Below are 23,870 nucleotides of genomic sequence, written 5' to 3'. Positions count from 1 at the left end.
AGTTCAATGGGCCGATAGCTCTTTTGAATTATCTAATTATTTTTTTAGCTGGAGTATGATGATGGTTTGCTTGATTTGCATGTATTTTTATTGAATCCTTTCTCTCGTTATTTCAAGTAGTAATATTAATTACTACTTAAATAGTATTTATTCCTGCCTATAACTGTAACTGAAATTACAATGAGTACATCTGTACCAGTTTAATAATATTATTAATACATCTATATCGTGCTACAGTTGAGAGTTTCACAATAAGAACTAAAGATTACAACTAAACTTAATGTATAAAACTTATATCAAAACATTTCTAATGCCAATTCTCTAGATCTTTATTTTGTTTCTATAGAAGCTAAACTAAACAATAACATAAATATTGTTTTTAGTATCTAATCATTTTTACTACAATATTTTTTTATTTGGGTTATTATGAATTTCATAATAAAATATATTTAACATATTTTTGTACAATAAACATAGTATGAAGCACAATTTTCAACGTGAAATTCAACTGGCCCATTAGCTCAGTTGGTTAGAGCGTCGTGCTAATAACGCGAAGGTCGCGGGTTCGATCCCCTCATGGGCCACAAATCTTTTTGCATCACTAGAAATTTTCAGACACTTATTTGTGTATAATTGTTGAAATTATTACAACTATTGTTGTTTATTTCATTGATGTTTGTATATTTTCTGATGAAATCATTACTGTAAGAAAAATATAAATCGAGCAGTTGTTTTTAAAAGTTTGCAATAGGGAATATTATACCTATGCCCAGATAATTAAGTGTGTGAAAATTAATGAATTATTATGAAACTTTGATGTATGAAAGAAATATTGAAAGTTACCATAAATTTAATAAAAAAGATTTAGAATTTTTGTATTACTCATATCTCATTACTAAAAATATTTCTAATCAAAATCTTCATAAACAAACGATAACTTCCTCAAAGCGAAATTTACCTTTTCTAGCACAATCTTTTATTACTAAATTGCAAATAATTATGTATGTCAACATGTTCGATACGACCTTTGCCTCGTAAAGTAAACCAAGATATCCATCAGATAGCAATTACTCAATATAGATTAGAAGTTTGAAAATAGCTTAACAGTGATAACACAGGCGTACTGGTCATATCACATTCTCCCCGTTTTTATCCTTATACCAATTTTTAAAATTATCCATGCGCCTACTGTTCCCATTGTGGAAAAGGTCGTTACACAAAGTCGTAGTATATATTCCTTAAGGCCTGTTACCATCTGCCTTTTTTCATCGTAACTAGGAAGAAGGGTTTCTTTCTCGCTAGAGACTTTAATGCTAATATTGAACTTTCACTATGGAGAACAGTATAAAAATAAATGTTTTATTTTCTTGCCAAGTCCACCATCATCATCATTATCATTATATTCGTCCACTGCTGGACATAGGCCTCCACGATTGCTCGCCATCGAGATCTATCTTCGGCTGCTCGCATCCAACTCCTGCCAGCTGTCTTGCGCAGATCATCATGAGTATATGAAACTTACTAGTGCAAGGAGTCGTATCCTAGTAACCAGTGCAGTATTCAATACTGTTATACATTGTACAATATTAAACGAAAAATACCCATCATTAAATTTCCTCATGATAAAAAGATATGCTTGACTGTTGATAACAAAAAACACTAACAGATGTTTCTCCCTTGAGCCATGTCAGTTACCTGAAAAATGCGTACAAAACGACGAATGATGCAAAACATGTCGCCGTTACTGCGAACAAAGCTGCGCGCACGCATCACCTCAACCGGTTGTAACCGCTTCGCTATCTCGGGGCCTGACCCCTGCCCCACGCGCCTCCTACATCGAGCAAAACACTGATAACGGATAAAAATACATTGCGTTAGACGGAATCGAATCTAGACCCCTCGGGTCGGGTTATCGCTTATCCGTATTTTTATCCGTTGGGTTTATGTCACCTATAGGGAGGTAGGTCTTGTATGATTTAAGACTGCAGGGGGTCGTATTTTGTGTTCATGTTTCTTGATATAAGATTGTAGAGCTAGATTGAGTTCATGTTGTCCACGTTTTGAGAATAGATTCTGTTAATGCCTGACATGGAAACAAGTCCAAAAACTCCCCAGTCTCTAGCCCATGGATGTTTGTTATTTTGGAGTATTTAATTTAAAGGAAAATTCAGTTAGGCTTGGCATTAAGAACCTACAGCATCTTAAAAGTAATTAAATAAACTGCTACGAAAATACATGCGCAGAGTCATAACTCTTTTCGGGGCTGGTAAAACCGAAGATTAGGCTGTGTTTTAATACATTCCATACTTACATAAAACCACTTTATTAGTTAATGAAAAAATCTGTATCGCGAGAAAACTTAAAGAACTTCTAAAACGTTTATTTTATTCATCCATAATTTATTGACAATTTAAGTTCGTTGTTGTATAAACTTACATTAAATATTAGATGCTGTCTTAAAAATAATACACGTAAGTACGTCCTCTAAAATAAATTAGGTAAAGTGCGTGATAAGTAGATATTAATAATTCACAGCCCTTGATCTTATTATGTAGAGTGTCAGTGTATTAACGTAAACACTTAAAGAATTGTAAATAAAACTGTTATCTAAGGATCTTCATTTTAAAGAAGATAGTATAGTTATTGTAGGACAAACTTAAATCTATTTAATTTTCCAAAAGGAAAAATTCCGAGGAATATAAATTTTCGATTAATTTCATTTGTTTTTTTCAGGACGTAATAAATCTGTAGACATTTCTTTAGGTCTGTAATCCGAATTATTTTCTTTTAGAGCATAAATATGGACGTGAGATAATCAGTTGTTGCATTTAGAATGCCAGTAAATAAATTTCAAGAGCAAGGAAATGGTAAAGACCAAATTTTCAAAACTTTTGAAACATCTTCACAAGTGGACCCTGAAATATTAAGTACATTAATTGAAGAGGAAACAACAAACCAATTAAAAAAATGCAGGCCAACAAAAAAAAATAAGTCCACGAGCGAATACGAACTTTGATCCACCCCAGACAAAGTTAAAAATACAACTCCAACATAAACAAAGTCAGTTTTCAAGTCTATCTTTATCTCTTACTGCATCGTAATTCCCGACACCTGTTACCCTTTGAACCGTATAAAAATAGGCTGTGAGTACGCAACGCGTGCGACGAAGCTATAAATAACTAGAGGTGCCAGAATTAGTACAACGGGGTCGAAGGTCCCATAGCGAGGGATATTAACCCCCTAATCAAATGGAATACTCGATAAAGGTGGTTGCCATGGTAACCGTGGTAGTGACGTCAAGTACTAGGGTTTTGTTGATGCTACCCGTTTTTGGTGCTCTAATTTTTATGTGGTGATTCGTTTTTGTAGGTCAGAGAGAAATTCTAAAAGAATGGCGCAAGAGAGTGTGTTTCCGGCGATTTCGGTTTGGATACGGTTACTTATTATAATTTGATAATATAAATGTGGGTATCAATAAAGAAAACACTAGATCCATCATATTTATATTACACTATTCTGAAGAAATGATTTCTACAACACACTTAACGATCACGCATATTAGAAGGCGACAGCCAAGTATAGACGAAAGGAAAACTTATCTAAATCTACGAGATTTTGTTGAAATCATCCCAGTGAGGCATAGACCATATAACATCAGGTTCAATGGTTTGGCCTATATTGTATCTTGTCGCAATACCTTGAGTCATAAGTCACACACTTGCATGCAGTCATTCCACTGACCTTGTTCTATCTTTTTGCAGATATAAGATTAAGATAGCATAATTAGTAACTGAGCAATTAAGAATAATCAAGACAAAATCAGTGATTGATTTTGACACAAAGTCGATTACTATAATTTTCTTGTTCTATCGTGCTTGGACTTGTTAATTTTTTTCTACACGGATAACCAAGTGGTATACAATACCCACTCTAGGTCTTGTCGCGAGTTCGATCCTCGCATAAGACAAGCATTTGTATGGTCCACGAATGCTTGTTCTAAGTTTGAATGTCTTGTGCGTGTGATGTACTGTTGGTAAAAAAGATTGAAACACAGTCGTTGGTGAATAGCACAGTACTACCTGTGCTATGAGAATTTTTTTTCAAATCCAAATTTTCAAGACACATCGAAATTTTATCCAAAGCAAAGTACTTTTTATACTGGTACACAACTTGACTGTGTTTCAATCTTTGTACAAACTTTTAGCCCAATTATTGGAATAGGTTTCTCTAGATTGATACCTAACTGCAGTCTAAATGTAGCAAAAAAATCTTTGTGTCATGTCGCATAAGAACAAGTCATTCATGAAAGACCATCCACAATCTACCTTCACATCTAGTTATGCAACTACACGAGTCAGCTCAAACAACTGTATTTACGTTTGATAAAGTTTAATTATAACTTTATCATAACACTAGGTAACACTTACTTCCTGCGTGATCGCTCGTATCTAGAAAGTACCGCGTGTTTTCACTCGGTAGTCAAAACATTACACATTTTGTTATTCTGTTCGGGAAAAAGAAAAACAAAGAGTATTATTGAAAGAGATGTAGTTAGGTACCTATAATAAGTCATATTCACGCTATAAGTCATTTCGATTAAAGTTCCAAAAAGAGGTAAATGGTATTAAAAATAAGACGCTATTATGATAACATACCACATCGCGGTGTACTGCTAGACATAGGCTTTTCAAAGTGGCACCACAATACCCGGTCCGCATAGCTACCTGTCTTTTAAGACATTAGTTTATTTAGACATACGACACAGAACACAGCAATGTTTAGGACATATTGTGGTATAAAATCTTTAAAGACAAATATTAATATACTATCTGCAACTGGATGAACTACTAGCTAAAATTCCCAAAAGGGAAAACCACCATTTATGTTACAAAACTGGTCGTAAGTTGTGTAAGTTCATATCAAGTTTATTCAAGACAGGATGCTGGGAAAATCAAATTGCAAAATGGCTTTAAGCTTATAAATATTGTCGTGTAATATAGGTAAATTTCGATACCTAAACTACCTAATACACAAAAATCGACAAATCAAATCTTTACACAATAATGACCTTTAAAGACATGACTATGCATCATTTGTTACAAAATTTCCATTAACATAAAACTTAGAGAAAATCTGAGTAAGTTATCAAGCACATGACATAAAATAAACAATGGCACGCATAGTGACAGCAAGGGTAAACAAAACGGAGAAATTACGTCTGCACTTGATACAATTATTGAGTTAATTAAAGACTGATAATGTATCGACTGGTTATAGGAAAAGGTCAAGCATGAATGATTTTGTATACTGGGCAGTTAGAAACTCTTTATCTCATTCAAAAAGTTTCAACCTGAATAGAGAATAAAAATCACAGAAATATTTCAGTTGAACAAAGTGTCTATTGGAACGATAGAATCATTCAAAATAAGGATTTATTTTGGATTAGGTAAGAATCAAATAAGTTATCCTAAAATAAACTGGATATGACGAAATTAGGAAATTGGCTAAATTTTCTAAATATTTCTAAAGGAATGAACTTGTCCACCACGCTTTGGATAGCATCATCATCAGAAATACAAATAGTAACTGTCTCTCTTTATCTTTCCTTGAACGAATCGGAACAGTCACCCAAATACCTTAGTCATAAAATCATCACTTAACTTCATTACCATCCCAAGATATCTTTATCATTCCGAAGATATCGATCTATTTTGACTCAGTTTGCCAAACATTATCATCAAAACAATGTAATCCGTTATCACAAGTATTTGTTGTACTTAGTGTATCTAATAATCAATTCCTGATAACGATACCTTATCAGGCCCCAGTGACGTATTCCTAATATTATGTACGGATATCAATCATGAAATTGAAACGTGATGGAAAACTATTGACGTTGTTTACGTAACATGACTTTTACCCTCGCCCCGATATCTTGGAGTGGCACTATAAGTGATAAAAAGTGCCACTACAATAATAAACTACGCATCGCATCCAAATTTGTTTTTGGATATTATTCCTGGATGCGGACAAGCTTGGGCTTCAATTTCGTGGTTTTTGGAAATAATTAGGTTTTTATTGTTACCAAAAACTATGTCACCGTTGACCACATCAATTAATATCAATGGGGAAAACTGATGGAGGATAACCTAATGATTAATTACGTTCAATTAGGTATTCAAATGAATTCCAAAATTAAAATGATACAAGAAGTTGACGTCATTAAATAAATCTATTAGTACACGTTTGACTGACAAGTGACGTTTTCAATGACAATCACACACTTTTTATTTCATCATCATCATCATCAGCCTATGGCAGTCCACTTTTTATTTGACTACATAAAATTAATTATATATTTCTTTGAAATCTACCCGACGGTCTAACTAGATTTTTTTATTTGGAATCCTTAAACTCTATAAAGTACTCTTCACCTCTCCACGGTTTAATTTCCCTAATGAGATATAATTTTCAACCTTTCCTTTCAACCAACACTTTCCTTTTTTAAGTAGAAACTCTATTGTAGTTCTAGAACATAGACTGCACTCTTCAGTCTCGTGTCCCCAACTACAACCCTTACCTCCTGACACCACGCTCTGTCAGATTTGATCTAGAAGTGGCCTAATAAAACCGTTGAAGTCCAAGTGGACTTGAGACGCCTATAGAAATGTACCAATCGGCTTAAAAAAACAAATATGTGAAAAAAGTCCTATTTATGATTTAAACAATCATTGCTTTAATTAACCTCGATGTTTATTTTCCTTTTTTTTTTGTAACGTCAACTGAAATTTATCTGTAAAACTTTTAACTATGTAGCTACTACGGTTCATGAGATACAGCCTCGTAACCGACTGTTGGGCAGAATTTCGGAGTCTGGCCTTATTAATGGAATTAGAATTCAAATTATTAGAAGCATTCATTTTTTTGTACTAATTATACAGTTCCCTTTTTACCCTTGGAATATGAATCTACGAGATTTCAAATCGGATTTTATCCTCCTTAAGCGAGAATAAAAAAAAACTCCTATATATTCTAAGAGATAACCTTTACATGTTTCTAATATGCTCTACCTTGCATGCTGAGCGCGTGCTTCTTGATTGACTTTCACGGATCTGATAATAGCTGAGTGGTGTGATGTAGTACTTATCGTGAGGATCACCCCATGGCGCCGATAGTGTTATAGCTGAGATATTTTTAATTAAACGTAATTAAGATAGTTACTATGTAGTATGGAAGGTGATGACTGCAGGTCTTTTGCTCTAATTAACGTAAAACTGGATAAGTGCAAGTTGTACTTGTGACATTGAAGGTTCACACTAATAGAAGAAAAAATTGCCACATAAACTGGTCCATCCATCAGATTTATAATCGCAGCAATAGTGCTTAATTTCTTGAATATTTCTTGCCGTAGCTACATCTGTCAACCATCTAGCTATCCCAGCTCATAAGATACAGCCTGACTGACGGACCAACTGACAGCGGAGCTTCAGTAGTAGATGACTTTTTACCCTTTGATGCGAAATCCTAAAATCACAACGCGATAGAAAGTGATGATGTTATACTTATTAATTGGCGATCTATAAATGCATTAGACCTACTTGAGTCGTTAATAGTGCCTATATTTTTAAAAGCTTCAAAAGTTAAAGTATATTATAAAAGCAGGACGACGCTACGCGCAGTAACTATCAAAAACACTACTGAATAATTTATTGCTGTTTTCGCATTTTTACCAAGAGACTCTTCTTTACTCGTCGCTATATTGCTTACGTAGGGACCATTGCTGGGCATGTGCCATCCTTTCAGTATTTCAAACCTATACGATATGTCACCATCGGCAAAATCATTGAAAACGTCTTAGTTAAAGTACTTCAGGGAGAGGACCGGGATAGCTAGCGAAGAAGAAGCTGACCGCTAACCTTCACTGGTTGGAGAGGCAGCGCTAGAAGACGAATTATTCTTCATACTGAATGATTTTATTACAACTCCCGTTGAAAGAGACCTGTTTTCAAACAGGAAACCAGGTGAAAAGGCTAAGCATTAATCACCTTTCCTATATGGAAACTGGCCTATGCCCAACTGTGGGGCATGTATAATCTGCTATTATGGATCAGTTTCCAACGGCAAATATTCATGTTCATATCATAGGCTTAACGGAATCATGCGCAAGTTTGGGAGCGGTACCGTATCTCACTTATCAGCTAAGTATTGTCACAACTCACAACACCTTGAACACGTGATTTTACGACAGTTTTGTACCTATTGTACTTATTAAATGCACGGCTCTATATTTTGAATGTCATTGTAGATAATTTTTTACAGTTGTAAATTTTTGTTACTCAAATATAGATAATTTAAAATGTTGATTAATAAGCCTTACCGACCTACCTAACGACGGATATCAAAAAACGCATTAAAATGTTTTGCGGATTTGCGAAAAATTTTACAAGAGAAATCTGAAAAATACTCTCTCTTAAAAATGATAAAAACGCCGCCGCACGCGCCCCTCACTATTGTTACAAGGCTTGGACCGCGCTCGCAACAGAGCTGTGTTTCTAAAAAACTATAATTGCATCATAATATTGAAAAAAAAATGCATTTTAAATTTATTCAAATCTCATAAATACCTATTTTTCTATCATGAACGTGTTATTGGATACATGAACTGGGCTGCTTTTGTAAGACGACTAAAAATCACGGTGTATTTACCTATATAACCTAATACTTTTTCTATGCTAGCTAAATAGAAAAAAGCTTAAGGATTGCTGAATTTTATGGGACTTGCCTTTCCTTATATATTTTATAGTCATTTAACACAAGGAAAGATCAATATTTCAAGTAATTGGTTTTAACTTGACTTATTGTGCTTGGATCAGACAAATATTCTTATTTTTTCGCTTAAATTTTCCACATCCTTTATATAACACATATGTTTGAATGTATCAGCCAAGAACCTGCCCAAATAATCTCAAAAACTAGCTGAAACTAGAACGTTCTTTATCCATATCTTATCTATTTACTAAGCATAATGTTTATCTGTATCAAACAGTTTGATACCACATGACTTACAAAGACTTACTCACGTCATTTAACATGACATGGGACTGTAATTTGGTTTTATCAATAAGTATTTAAAAGTAAATGTTACTCTTGAACCTCAGGTTAAGGCTTGGGATTATTCCGTTCGAAAATATTCATTAATTAATTGGTAAATGTTGTTGCGTAGACAATCATTAGGTTTTTTATGTCATTAGTATCTCTAACTATTCAAAAGACCTGGAATAATTGAATAACAAGTCGTATGACTTCTCGGATGAAACCCTTCCAATCCCATGTAAATAAGCTCAAGACAATAAAAAGACCAATAACAGATTTACAATCGTAACAAACTTCGCCTAACTTCGATCTTTAGTTTAAGTACTAATTGTTATCGCGGCAGCACAAATACGAGTACTTAATCTATGAAAATGTCAACTGTAGCTAACACGGTTCTTAAATACAGCCTGGTCTCGAAGGGCTAGACAGACGGGCAAACAGCAGAGTCTCAGTAATAGTATTCCGTGTTACCTTATTTGTAGGACACATTACAAATAATGTTATTGGCATATATTTGAGGAATTCAATATACGCCTATTAAATAGTAGGTATCTGGTCTCCGACATTCTTACATAGCATGACAAGCATAGAGGAATATAAAAATAGGTATTTTCTTTAAGTCCAAAAATTATACAGTTTAGTATAATTTTTTGTCTTGATTTGAATGACGTAAATTAGATGTTATCCTTCCTGCAGTAGATATGTGAAATCACACCTCATTACTTTAATCGTTGTATTAATAACTTTGTATGTTATGTCATTAATTAACGCGCTACGAATTACTCAGCTTTTAAGAAAGCAGATTATAAAATTTCCACGATAAGGTTTTTTTATTCGTTTTACCTGTTCGTTGGTTGTTAAATATTTAATAACAATCCGGTCTTCCGTGGACAGTCGCCTTGTTTGGTATGCCTAAAATATTTTTTACTTGTGAAAATCTTATACAGTCTTGACTATCTTTCCGTAAATAATTATATATTTTATACTAGTTTTCGTATTCCTACTTCATTGAGAAGTATAAGGTACTCAGCCTAATGCATTTTTGTTATAAGGCAGTAATTGACTCTCTACGGGTTGAATAAAATATCTTTTTTTTTTTAATTACCTTTAAAACGTCAAAGACTTATTTTTCCATAAAATAAGAATCGAAAATATCAACAAATTTCGTAAGTCATTTGTCTGAGACGTACAAAACTAAGGGCCTAGCGTACGTGACAAGAGCGACGTGCGCCACGCTATCGGCGCCTGCGCATGCTACGCCATTGTGATAAAAAGATCTGACCGCTTAACTGCGAAAATCGAATAGGAAGTCATTAACAACACAAATGGTGAACAATAAAAATGTATGTTGTGCAATTAATTTCTTGTAGATTTTATTTGCATTTTAAACTTTTCTTAAAGTACGTAAGCGAATTTAAGGGAATAGAACAATGTTAATAAACTCGCTGTCGCTCAAGAATTCGCTTCACCTGGATAACGGTTTTAGGTGAAAAATTCTCTTTTTAAACGAAGACAGATAATCCAATATATCATATACCTCAATCCAAAATTTCTCTGAACTCGGTCCACCCGTTTGAGCGTGAGGACGCAGCAAAAACACATAAACATAATATATAAGAAAAACTAACCAATACAGATTGCTAGTATCATAGCAATAGGTCTAGAGTTTTATCTTTTCAAGGATCTTAGTAAAAAACATGTTGAGTGATTTTTAACGCATTCTAAGAGCAGTTTTGCTTACCTGTTGCTACAAGTGCTACGAGGTTTTGAATGAATGGATGTCTATCGCTATGTGAACTAAATGCAGGTATGCTTTCTGAAAATGAACTCTTTCATGGATGGATGTAGAAATACGAAAATATCAATTTTAATCGTTAATAATTAAATAGTTATTTTTAACAATTTTTTTTTCGTAAGAATTAAAACAATTGCTAAATCTCAGTCACTAATTTTATAAAGGTTCAGTATAATAGAAATTAGAAAATAAATACTAATACTGCGTTACTCTAACTTCTATGATCGTATTTTATTATTTGAGTTGTTATAATCATGTAAAACATTGTCATCAATTTATATGCAAGTAATTAAATGAGTCATTGTGTAACAATACTGATCAGGATCTCTTAAATGATGAAACCATGTTTGACGTTTTGCAACTGTTTGCGTAATATGCACTAACTTAATTAAAATTAAAATAGCAGTCGTCATAATGCGTGTTTCACATGTTTTTAATGTTACCTAAACTTCTCAGTAAATAAAAAGCCATGACATTTAATTAATAACATACTATTTTTAATAACAAATCGGCTCTATTAATAAATAAAAATGTAGTTTAAATACTTTAAATATATTTTTACCGACAATAACGAGAATAAACAATCTTTTCGACTCGATTACCTTCTTCTAGTTATCTGTAAAGAATTCCTATCTGTAGCGATAACGTGCAATGCAGGTGGTTGCAATTATGTGATATGCAATTAGTCATTTCAACTTATCTAATAGTTAATGTATAAATTTGTGATAGAGTTTGAACCGCCTGTGAGTTTCTGACGTTCTTTTACACACCCTCGAAAAATGTATTAGGTGCGCCGATTCATTCAAAATGTTATCTTTTTCGTTTTGGATAGTGATAATTGCATCGTAACAGGCATATGAAATCGAAAATAAACTGCGTGGCTAGGCTATCAAAGAATCTTTTAATAAAAACATTTCTAACTTAGGCAAAATTATTTTCGTTGTGCAATAATACCTAAATACCAACAACTAAGGAAAACTGTCTTCTTCGTGTTACCTCACCTCAGCTACCAAGAATCGTCGAAAAACATGCTAATTGTACGAGACCTATAAGATTTATCTCTCAGAAAGAGAGAGATAGAGAGAAACAGAAAATTTCTATACCTCTTGTCTATTCAAAACAATCTCAATTGTTGCCCTAAAGTGTTTACCAAGAATAACAACAGCATACATTCAAAACACATCAGGTAAAAAAACAAACGAATTCACAGAACACCCTTTACCTATAACATAATTGACGTGTCCTGAACCACAAATGTCATAAGAAAAAAAACATTTGAGTAACGACGTCTTATCGCATGACGTTATATGACGACGCGGTGAGCGAAGCAGGGCTAGTGACATTGGTGACACAGACGGTGACGCCGATGACGAATGCAGAACGTAGGGACGTGACGGAGGGATGTAATAATACCACAGCGTGACAGAATTTACGTGTCGTTGCGTCAGTTTTAGAGGAAATGTTTGAGATAGGATTTGATGATGATTTTGTTTGGTATTGTTGAAATGATGGGTTTTATTGATTGGACGGGAAACGGTTTCTGGGTAATCGGTTTTTGTATAGTGTTTTTGGAGGGTATTCTTAGTTTGAAATATTTATATTTGGCACTCAATACACAAAGGAATTAGAAATAGAAGGTATTTCATAAATCGTACAAAGACCAATTAAGCATAGTGTAAATATTGTACAATACCGAAAACACCTCTACAGCCCTCTACATGCTATCTCCGTCGTACTTTATCTCCAAAGCCAATTCCATGAGAGCTCAACCTTAATCAATAAAATACTAACAAAAGCACTCGTAAAATACCCACTAATTCACCCCCAAAATGTACACTAACTTACCTCAACTACATTACAGACATACCGAAATAACCAAACCAAAACAGCATATAGGAAAGTGGAAGTCTCCCGTTCACCGTCTGCGAACTCCCAGTGTTATTCAGTGCCGTTCAAGTGCAGGGCCTGATCGATGCAGCAAGTTCAAGGCTGCACCCCGGCTGCGGCATGTAGCCCCGCCAGCCCACCCCGCCCGCCTCGCCCCGCGCAGACCCTCGGGCCTCGCCGCACCCCGGCGTGACGTCAACGCCATTCATGCCTGCTACGGATCGATATGTACCGTGGTGTGGTGTGGCTAAGGTATGGGAGACAGCGGTTTGGATGTATTTGGGTTTTTTGGAAGGTTAAATGGAAAAAAGGGAAATTGGTGGGCGGTTTTTGGGTACAGGAAGAGGGAAAATGTGGAAAGTTAAATAGCACTTTTAATGAGTGAGAATCTTCTGATTTTCCTTCTTGGTTTTAACATTTGTAGTGTGCATACAATGTTAAACGTTTTAACAAACCTAACAGCATAACTTACGTAAGTACTCACTATTTTTCTCTGGCGGATAATTGCACTGACGCATCTTTATTTTAGGTATCCAGTATAGAAGTGCGCTGTTCTCCTAAAAACGCTAGCATCCTATAACTTAACAACTTAAACCTCTCGACAAAAATATAACATCGTTGAAATTCAGATTTTGGTCGAGATAATACACAAAGCTTTACATGTTGGTCAATGAATTACTGAAACCTTTCTCCCTGGCAACAGCTGAAGAAATTTCATCCAGATTGTGTGGAGCCAACAGATTTTCCTGTTGATTTTATGAGGGCTTTTATCTTTTGAAGATGCCTTTGAATATTTATAGGTACATTGTGGTTTTTTGACAAAGACTGAAATATGAAATATGAGTAAAAATGAACGCTATGCGAATGTATAGGGATGGTGACTTTTGGAAGTGGTTCTATAATAAGAAACAATACACTATGGATTCGAATTGTTTTACTGAGAGATGTTTTGGCTAAGGGATTAACAGGTAAGTTGTATTCGGACCCTGGAATCTTGTAATGTACTAGTGATAACTGTGATAAAAAGGTCAACGCAATAGACCGATATAATTTTGTGACAGTGTGTACTGTTTTGTGAGACACTGCACTATGTCATAAGTATAACATGTAAATGTAATAATTGAATAAATAAACAAAACTGTTTTTTGAAGAGAATATTCTGTAGTCTTTTATTTTAGCGTAAATGATTGATGTATGATGCAATGTAAAGCTTTCAAGTGACGAAGTCTATAGACACGTCATGCGTTATGATGCTATTTTTTGACGTTACCAATAGCTCTGTAAAAGTGATGCAATATTATATATAAATATTAAATAGTGACTCAAAACTACTAGTTGTGACGTAATACAGGACTTAATGTAGGTAATCATAAAGAAAAAAGAAGGAAAATTGACAATCTTATTTTTTTGGATAACTTTGCCTACCTTGAGATAAATTTCATATTCTTTATGTAATTAATCAAGCGCAGTTTTGTACTTAGATCTTATTACAACAATGAGCTACTCCTCGTAGTTTCACAGTTTCCATATAGATCCAGACATTCATGAATAAGGTACGTCCAAAAAGTGGCCGAATATATTCAAACCTCTTTGTTGCTTCGCTAAAGATTTTCCACGCAACAGGCCGAGCTCCAAAACATCCATACCGGTATTACCGGCAGATCGAAGTGGGTACAGACAGACGTGACGCGAGGGTCGAACCCCACCCATTGCAGGGAATGAAACCCTCGTTAAATAACTGTACTCACGTAGACATGTTGGTATATATGTTGTTGGTGCACCAGTGAGGGAGACTTGTTCAAAATCCATTTACTCAAAATAGGCTACAAGGCTGAAAACGTTTGGTTCTTTGTGTTTTTGTTTTGTAATTTAACGATAAACCAGTTGGAGTATTATGAACAGATAAATATTATTTAGTTTTATAATAAAGAGCCTAATGAAGAAGTTTCCGTAAATAAATGAGAGGAAGCTTTTTGAGAAAAGGTCGAGATGAATTCAATTTGTTCAATAACAATTTTGACTCTAATATTGTGTAAAGTAATTTCCTATGATGATATGAAATGCAATAGATAACTCAAAGAATCTACCAATACCTCTTAATATCCAAAAGTGCTAAAACAGTTAGATCTTTGTACCAATGAACTAGCCAACCTCAATTTGAAAATTGGATCATTTATTTCTTTTGTTTATGCGGGTATTTCTTGAAATATAAATGACCTTGGCAACAACCTACAGCGGAAATACGTCTACAAAGGTCGCGTGACCCTCGTCGGGTGGGGAACCTCCCTAGAGCACGGAACTTACGTCACTACAGTCTTAGTTTCATATGTATAGATTTAATTTAACCTAAACATAGTTTTATTATAATATTATAAGTATAAAAATTCCTCTTTGTTCTTGTAGTTGTTTATTTAAACTCTCAACCTGTCAGTGACTTGTTCATGATTCTACACTGAAAGAGTGTTGGTAAAAAAAATGCATGGAAAACTGACGTTTACTCGAACAAAGTCGCGAACACAATAAATCTCGTGTCACAATGTTTGTCCTCAATGGACTCCTAAACCACTTAACCGATTATAATAATATTCGCACACCATGTGCAGTTCGATCCAACTTGAGAGATAGGATAGTTTAAATCTCAATTTATAGTCGCAATTTCTTCTAACCACGCGGACAAAGTCGCGGGCAACAGCTAGTAGTTACATAAAAATTTCAAATAAAATCTTCTGATTCTTATTTCTTTATACGGCTATATGAACTTAACCTGAAAGATGTCAATAGATTAAACAAAATTGATAGAAAAAACAAAATTACTGAAGACTTTTTTTTACATTGTCTTATATTATTTGAGTTCTTCAAACAATCACAAAAACAATAAGACTTCGAAAACAATTTATACATCAATTATGTAAAAATAAAAAACAAACCTCTTCACTGTTTTCCTAGAAATTATTTTCCAGATAAATACTTAACAATACTTGATAAATTTTCAAGATTCCTGTTCAAGGTAAAGTATTACAATAAAAAATAATATACTAAATAATAATTTCTAAAAAGCGAATGGCAGTTTGTTTTTTACGGTTTTACGCGTAAGCGACAACAAAAAAACAGCATAGCAACCGCGCAGGTTTATCGGTAAATTATATTTTATACGAAATCTTGCAAAATATTAGGAAACTCTCCTTCTGTTTATTGTTATTCATATATCATATAAAGTTATAATGAGATCATTTATATACAAGGAAAATGTAACTCTTGCTTTTAGACCCACATAGCGTCTGTCAAAAATGGGATATGATTTGACCAAACAATACCCAATTAAGTAATTGTAGTAAGTATCTACCATAAAAGCTTGTGTAAAAAAACAGTAAATTGCACTACATTCAATTTTTATCAAAATAGGTTCAGGCGTTTTTATAGTTGTAAATGGCATTGTCATCGGGTTTGAAGCAACCCGCAAAATTTCAGCCCGCTAGCTTATCGGGAAGTGCCTCAAAATTGAGTTGCAGAAATCCAACCGGAACGTCAAACAAACAAGAAAAGTGAGTGTGTAAAAACGTGGGAAAAACAGTAGCGTTCTAAACCGGGATAGACTTACAATAGCTCCATCCTTTCATCCTCTTTGGAATCAAAACGATCCTCCTTGTATTCGAAATCCCGAATTAAACTGGATCAATCATACCTAAATATTTTCAGGCCTCCGCCGTCTCATCAACAAAGTAATAGTTGAGGTCAAGTTGTGAAAATAGGTCCTACCCTTTGGGAAATTACATAGATATGGAACTTGTACGGAACGGGGATAAAAATGTCGTTGGACTTGTGACGTCATAGCTAATTTAGTAAAAAAAAAATGCAAACGAAACTATGTCTCGTGTAAAAAAAACTTGAGTTTTTGTCCATGGAAATTGATTTTATATGTAGACCATATTTATTAAAATACGTAAAAGAAAGGCTCTATTTGAGTATTTCTTTAAACATGTGCTTTGAATGTTTGAAAACCCTCGTGGCTCAAGGAATGTGTAAAACAAGCTATGTCTAAGATAAAAAATGTCCTTGTTTTTCAACGCAGAGCAGCACGGCTTTGTGCGATTCAGTTAAGAAAACTATAATACTTTACCTACTTGTTAAATTCCACTCCTATTGAATGTAGTCCAAACGCCGGTAGACAGAAAAACACAGCAAAATGGTTGATTATGTCACACATCCCCCAAATTCCTCTGTTGTTCTCGGATTTGAAAACAAAAACCGAGTTCCTTTACAAAATAGGTAAGAAGTTTGAACTACAAATGCTCTCATATCATGAAAATGTCATCTATAGATACAGCTCGCTGTAAACTTTCAAGTTTAAATGTCGCGTAGCTACAGAGTCACAGTCAAGGGGAATTCTCGTGACTAAAGTTTAAGGGTAAGTTAGGATATCTACCAGTGAAAGCTAAGCTATAACGAGAAATATATACAAAGATTGAAGATACGGAAATTTTTATTTCAGAGGTAATAGTTGTTAGGGTGGTCAAAATAATTTACCCAAAGCCATTAAGATCTAAATTCTTCATTCTTGATTCTAGAAAGATAACAGTTTCGAAAGAAATATAGGCAAGGAAAAGCGTTGAATCAAAACCAAACTCTACACCTACTCAGCCAGAACGACATGCTGAAAATGGACCTTAATTCAGAAGAAACGCTTCAACTATTTATCGGCTAGACTATTCATATATTTCCAGCATATCTCCCTCTATACTAGCCACCTACATCCACGCCCTGCTCCAGCGGTCCGCGTGGGCGTATGACGTCAGAGCGCCCCCCTACCCCCACACCCCGTCACCCCTCGCCCCCTTCAACTTGACATTCGGGCGGCTGTATCGATTCGCGAGAGTCCGCAATGCCGAGGCCGACACTGTTTACATTTCGTAGTGAATGAAAGCCGGTTGATAGTGGCAATAATAGATAATGTTTGATTTGTGAATGTGGTTTTGTTTGGGTATATGAAAGGGTTAAGACTGATTACAGCAAAATTTAAAAGCACAAATATGATAAGGAAGAATCTTTATAGTTATTTTTAGATCCAAAAAATATTGATCAGCAAAAACAATTTAGTGAGCAGGGAAAAAAAGTGCTGTAATAAAAACTCTTTTAAAATACCAATGAATATCGGATATCATTTGGTGAAAAAGAAAACAAACAATACTTATAGGGAAAATGAATCGCCTTTGCTTAAACAGCAAAGCTCCGTATTAGATAATATATGATCGATTGCATTTAGTAGAAAACATGGCACCTGAGACCTCTCATGTACCCTATCGGCCAAGATAAGTAGGTGCACAGCCATTGGGCCTAAACAACTTGAAAACATCGACATACTTACCAACCTTTAGCTTTGGGTTGTCGTTTAATTCTGAATCTTCGGGTATCCGAGACTTGATTGAGCGCTTTGAGTAGGATGGATGTTTTGTTACATATTGCCTTAACCATATGACAAACCTGTAGATAATAATACAAAGAGTTTTGGGTTATCTATGGTAGGTAAGGTATTTTTGCTATATTAACATTAGCATTAGTTATTTAAAATCGGTAAAAAAAATAAACTAAGAGCTTTTAGAAGACTGAAGTTTTCGATGAATGAACCTAAGAAAAACTTAATACAGGAAAATTAAATCAAGAAAATTGTGGAAAACGAAAAAAGACATGATTTAACACGAAGTACACTGTTTCAAACTAAATAGTTTACAGTACGAATGTACAATAGGTTAGACAGAAAAATACTCACCTTTAACCGTAACTAACTGTCAAATTACGCAAAAACAATTGCGTCAAAAGAATTACCCACAGATTCCACTTGCCTTTTCCATTATCACCGTAACGATATTAGACATATCATCACACGAGGTGTTCTGGTTACCCGTCAGGACTACAGGCGCCATACCCCCCCCCCTCCGGTAAGGAAACGTGACCTCAAACAAGATCCCGTGACGTCACACGGCGACCTTAAATCGCGTGGGAAGGGCACCGCACTGATTTACTGAAATAGCTCTATCTATGTTTTTAGTATTTCTTTTGTTTTCTGATTTATTTTGATTGTAATACCCGGTTTTCAATGTTAAAGTTGTATGAGAGTGTATCTTATACAATAGTTTTTTAACAACGAAAACATGTCTTCGTGAATCTATTTGATCTTTTTTAGAAACAAAATCTGAAGACCTTTGATCCAAGTTAACGAAATTTGTATGGGACAACATTACAGCTAGGTATTTCACGTAAAGTTAAAATAAAACAACATAATCGGTTCCATGCAACCCAGAATAGAGAAATCGTGGAAGGATTTGGGGGAAGCCTTTGCCCAGCAATGGGACACAGTGGGCTAGGAAAAAAAATCGGTTCATCCAATCCGAGGTTCTGAGGTAACAAACATAAACATATAAACGAAATGAAAACCTTTTTGAAGTCAGTAACGGTGTAAACATAGAAAGTGTCCTAATATGGACTATCAAATATTTTATTGCAATAATGATACGTGGATGCCGTCAAAATGATACGAATTGACATCTCACATCTCTAATGCAAAATATGTGTGCATTTTTATTTATTTTTTATTTTATTTATTATTTATTAAACTGTTTACATTATACTTATTTACGTTGTATAAACCCCACAAAACTGTTTGCACAGTTTGTTTGTGGGCGTAATGACTTAATCTCATTAACCTAACAATTTTACAATTAGACTTATAATATTCTATCTTTAAGATAATAACTAAGATACTAACAATATATAATTTTTAATATAATATATTCAGACTTTATCCTTTGACAAACATGTAGGCAACGAAAGGTCGTTACTCACATGCTTGCCAGAAGGTAAGTCTTTAGACCTTATAGTGACCCATTCTTTTTCGTCAATCGAGTAGGGGCTTTTGACAAAACGAACGAAGAACCTATGGTGATCTATTTACAGATTTAAACTGAATTGTGTCAAAACATAAGGTTTTAGAATACCACTTCATATAATACGGGACTCTAAAAACGCAATAACGTTTTCCGCATCACGAATTATACGTACAAACAAATTTTCCGTTAATTCGTTATGAAAATAAACGCAGAGGCGTGTCGTGGCTCGCTGCCAAGTTTTCCGGTTTAATCCGGATCACGAATAGGTATTACAAAAGTAACTTACATTAGTCACATACTCAGATATTATGCGGTATTAATATTGTTTTGTACTTGGACGAGATTCTAAGCGATCTTACGAGGAGCTCAGAGGCTTAGCTATAACCGCATAAGTGATTCGATCACAGGTTAAGCTACGCTTGACGCGGTTGGTCCGTAGATGGGTGACCATCTTTGTCATAACGAGTTCCTTTGTGTTTTGGAAGGCTGGTTAAATTGTGGGTCCCGGCTGTTATTCCTACATCTTTGACGGTCGTTACAAGTAGTCAGAAGTGTTGCCCAGGTAAAAGGGTTGAGGAGGTCAGATAGGCAGTCGCTCCTAGTAAAATACTGGTACTTAGCTGAAACCGGTTAGACTGGTAGCCGACCCCAACATATTTGGGAAAAGGCTAGGCCAATGATTGACTTGGACGAGATTGGCATAGCGTTGCCCCTTTAGTGTGACATTTATACAATCGTTTACGTCAACAGAGAACGATCGATTGTATAGAGATGACAGGTCAAAATCACGTGACTTATCGAAACTTATAGACTTTTCCATTTGGACGATTCCAGATATGTAACTAGGCTTGAGGGGCTAAAGGCAACGACGTGTACGTAAGACTCAAAAAAGATTACCTACCACTAACAACTGTCTAGGAAATGTCAGTAGCAGTTTTGACTACTTATTAGACCTTTTTTTGTAAGGCAGAGGACATCCATACACTCGGGGGAGAAAACGGGTAGCCACCTACCTCCAACCACTCTACCTGAATAATCCTAATTTAATCATCCGCGCCTTGGCGTCGGCGCATGGCAATGTGTTGCAACCTCCAGCTGTTTTGTTACCTAATATCAATGCAGTCGTAAAAGACAGCCCCTGTTGCAGTGCGATACCTTGTCTCTAATTTTAAAATGCGAAGATAATTTCCTTTGAAAGGCAGCCGTAGAAGCCCCTGAAGCTGCACTACGATCTCATGAAAGCTGAGTAGTATACAAATTTTACAGCAGTGTGCACTTCAGAACTTTCTTTACAATATAAATTTTTGTACACCGATTCGGTAGAATGTAAGAGGCTACAAACAAGCGAGGCAAAAAAACCACCTATTGTAGGTACTTCATTCTTACAAATAAATATTTCTTTTTTCTTTCTTCTATGTTCTTTGTACTATCTCAATTTTTCACACAGACAATTTAGGGATAAAGGTTACTAAATTAAATTAGCGCCGTTTCAGGTGACACTTTACGAGTAAAATACAAAGTATGCGGCAAAAAGTAAATTTCTAAGAGTGGGTGTGTATTTTATCACAACCCACGCCTAAGTAACAGGTGTTGTGTTTTCGAAACGCCCCCAAACTCTTCAATCAAGATCATATTGTGTTGGTCCAGAAAATTGCTACGAGATTCACGTTTTTTATAGCGTTCTTGACATTTTCGATTGAATAGGTTTTAAGTAAATAAAGGAAGACACAATACGTGAGGCGTTGTCTGTCAAGCGATAGTCGAATCTGTAACACTCCTGGTTCTGGGAACTTATTGACTATCTGTTGCTAACTTGAGTGATGATCAAGACTTACAAAAATAGCTGTGAAAGTGTTGTGGTAAGCCGACCCAGTAACGCTTTCAACGTCAACAACCAATTTCGATGCTTTTAATACAAATATAGGCATATAATATGTATAGATGTATGAATCGAAAAATAGAACTCTATATAACATTCCGTGAATCGACAACCCCTAGTCGATTGATAAAAAACGCATCACTAAAAGGTCACGTGCTCAAAATACGTTTAGTTCGATTAATAAATACGTAAAGGTTGTATCGGCTGGTGGCTTGCAATCACGTGGGCGCTGTCAGCTGCAGCCGCCCCCGGCCGTGACCGTCAGGAGAGCGTCACGTGACGCGATGACGTCAAACCAGCGCGGGGGAGCGACTGTGACACGCACAGGTATTAGTGAAATGTGGCGAAAGTAAAGCGGCAATGTTAAGCTGCCTTCGTAATGAAGGTAGAGTCAGGAGATTTTACTTAGACTTACTTACACTTATATAATGGGTAGTGAAGTTGTTAGAAATTAATAATTAAATTTAAAAACCTGATAGACAGTTCACAATTCACATTATATTTTGGTAAGAATGATGTGCCAAAAAAAGTGTGAAGCTCGGGAAGATTCATAGAAGTGACAACTTAAAGAAAAGGAGAATGCTTACTGCTGCCCAGTGGCGTGCAGTCCATAAAGACAAAAAGACACTGCCTACCCTGAGAATCTAAGACAGACATTCACAATAATATTTTATTTAAAATATTAATAATTATTTTTACATAACATATATTAATCTAATTATAGAACAATTAAATAAGTGAAGTGTTTAAAACTTAAAACAACGCCATCTGTCATTTATACTAGTACACTACTACGAACATTTTTGCATTCTTAACAACGCTGCGCTAGCGCCACCAAGCGTATAGACACTTAAACTAAATGTCTAACTGATTCAGTGGAGTGTTTATGTGTGCGTGTGAAAGTCTCGTAGTCATACAAAAACACTGTTGTGTGTGTTGATGTAATCATTTGTACACACTACGTCAACACTACGCACACTAACACAACTGTAGGCAGTGACTTTTTATTACAACCGCGAAATTTTGTCGTAAATCAGTGTTACCACCCAACTGAAAAGATTTACCCTCTAAGGTGGGTAATTAAGAAGGAGTATGGAATTTTTACATTATATTTTTAGCATTTAAAAATTACGACTATAGTTTTTCTCCAATGTGTTTCATTGTTATTCATTTAAAAAATATTCTTTGTCATTTTTCAACGACGTCAGATTTTTTATTCATTGATTTTAACCAAAATAATAAAGTTTCTTTGTTTTATTCTAAATACTTTACTTTTATCAAATGAACAAGTAAACCTTGCGATTATTCGGGTTTTTCTTTTTCAACTTTTTTGGGGTAAATGGGTAATATTAAGTAAAATATATGGGTATTTTTTCAAATTGGGTAACCCTGGACGCCATTATTATTGTTTGTTTGATTCGTTTCGTAAACGCATCTCTTTGAGATTTTATCGTTGATAATTGTATAATTATTATAAATAATGGAAGTTTTTAACTGTGAAAGTTGTTCTAGTGGTGTGTGTGTACAGAAAATAAAAACTGGTGCGTTTTTAAAACTATCTTTCGGTGACAAAAAACAAGTGATCGCGAAAGGCCGCAGTACGCCTTTTTTGAATTTGATACAAACGAAAGGTACAGTTAATCGTAAATTTAATATAAAACAATATAATTCTACGCAAGACATCTCATAAATTAAGAAAGGTGAGTCAATCGTTCAAAACAATACGTAGAAAACATAATGATTTAAATCTAACGAGTTGCTCGTAGATACAGACAAATCGCTTGTTCTGTTTCCCTATCCATTTATTTTAAACTATACTTAGATTATTTCACTTATCTAAACTTATTTACAAAAAAATACAGAAATATATCTATTTAGTACCTTTTAACACGATTTATTGGTTTCCCGCTTGGTACCTACTTTGTTCAACGGAAAGGTTATTTTCGTGTTTACGTACGTGGTTACAATATTACGATAGGTATGTTGTCAATAGAAAAAAGTTTAAAGAAATGTAAACGTTATTGACTACCTGCGATTCAATGATAAATGATGTGACGAAAAGATAGCTGTAAAAGTTTAATATTCAAATACATTGGCTAGGTACACTAGGTATGTAACTACAAAGTTTACCGCACAACATTTTAAATCCGGCTGGCCTTCTGTCCGTCTGTCTTTCGGCTGTAGGCATGAACGTTGATAGTTATTTAGAGAGTAAACAGTTTCATAGATCACCGAGAAATCGAGGTTAAGCATCATTTGTTACGGTCGTGAATTTGATGGGTAACCTTTTTTTACATTTTGTACCAACTGTGAGAGTCGTGAATCAGAATCGCAC

General features: G+C 34.8%; 1 non-coding gene across 1 annotated transcript; it reads left to right on the top strand.

Moving 5' to 3' along the window:
• The first annotated feature begins 510 nt into the window (after nucleotides 1-510).
• On the top strand, nucleotides 511-584 carry Trnai-aau. Its single transcript has one exon. It is a non-coding gene; the product is annotated as a tRNA-Ile (tRNA).
• Nucleotides 585-23,870: the final 23,286 nt, after the last annotated feature.

Source organism: Trichoplusia ni, chromosome 15 (assembly GCF_003590095.1).
Source record: "Trichoplusia ni isolate ovarian cell line Hi5 chromosome 15, tn1, whole genome shotgun sequence".
NCBI lineage: Eukaryota > Metazoa > Arthropoda > Insecta > Lepidoptera > Noctuidae > Trichoplusia > Trichoplusia ni.
This window is presented reverse-complemented; position numbering and strand designations above follow the sequence as displayed.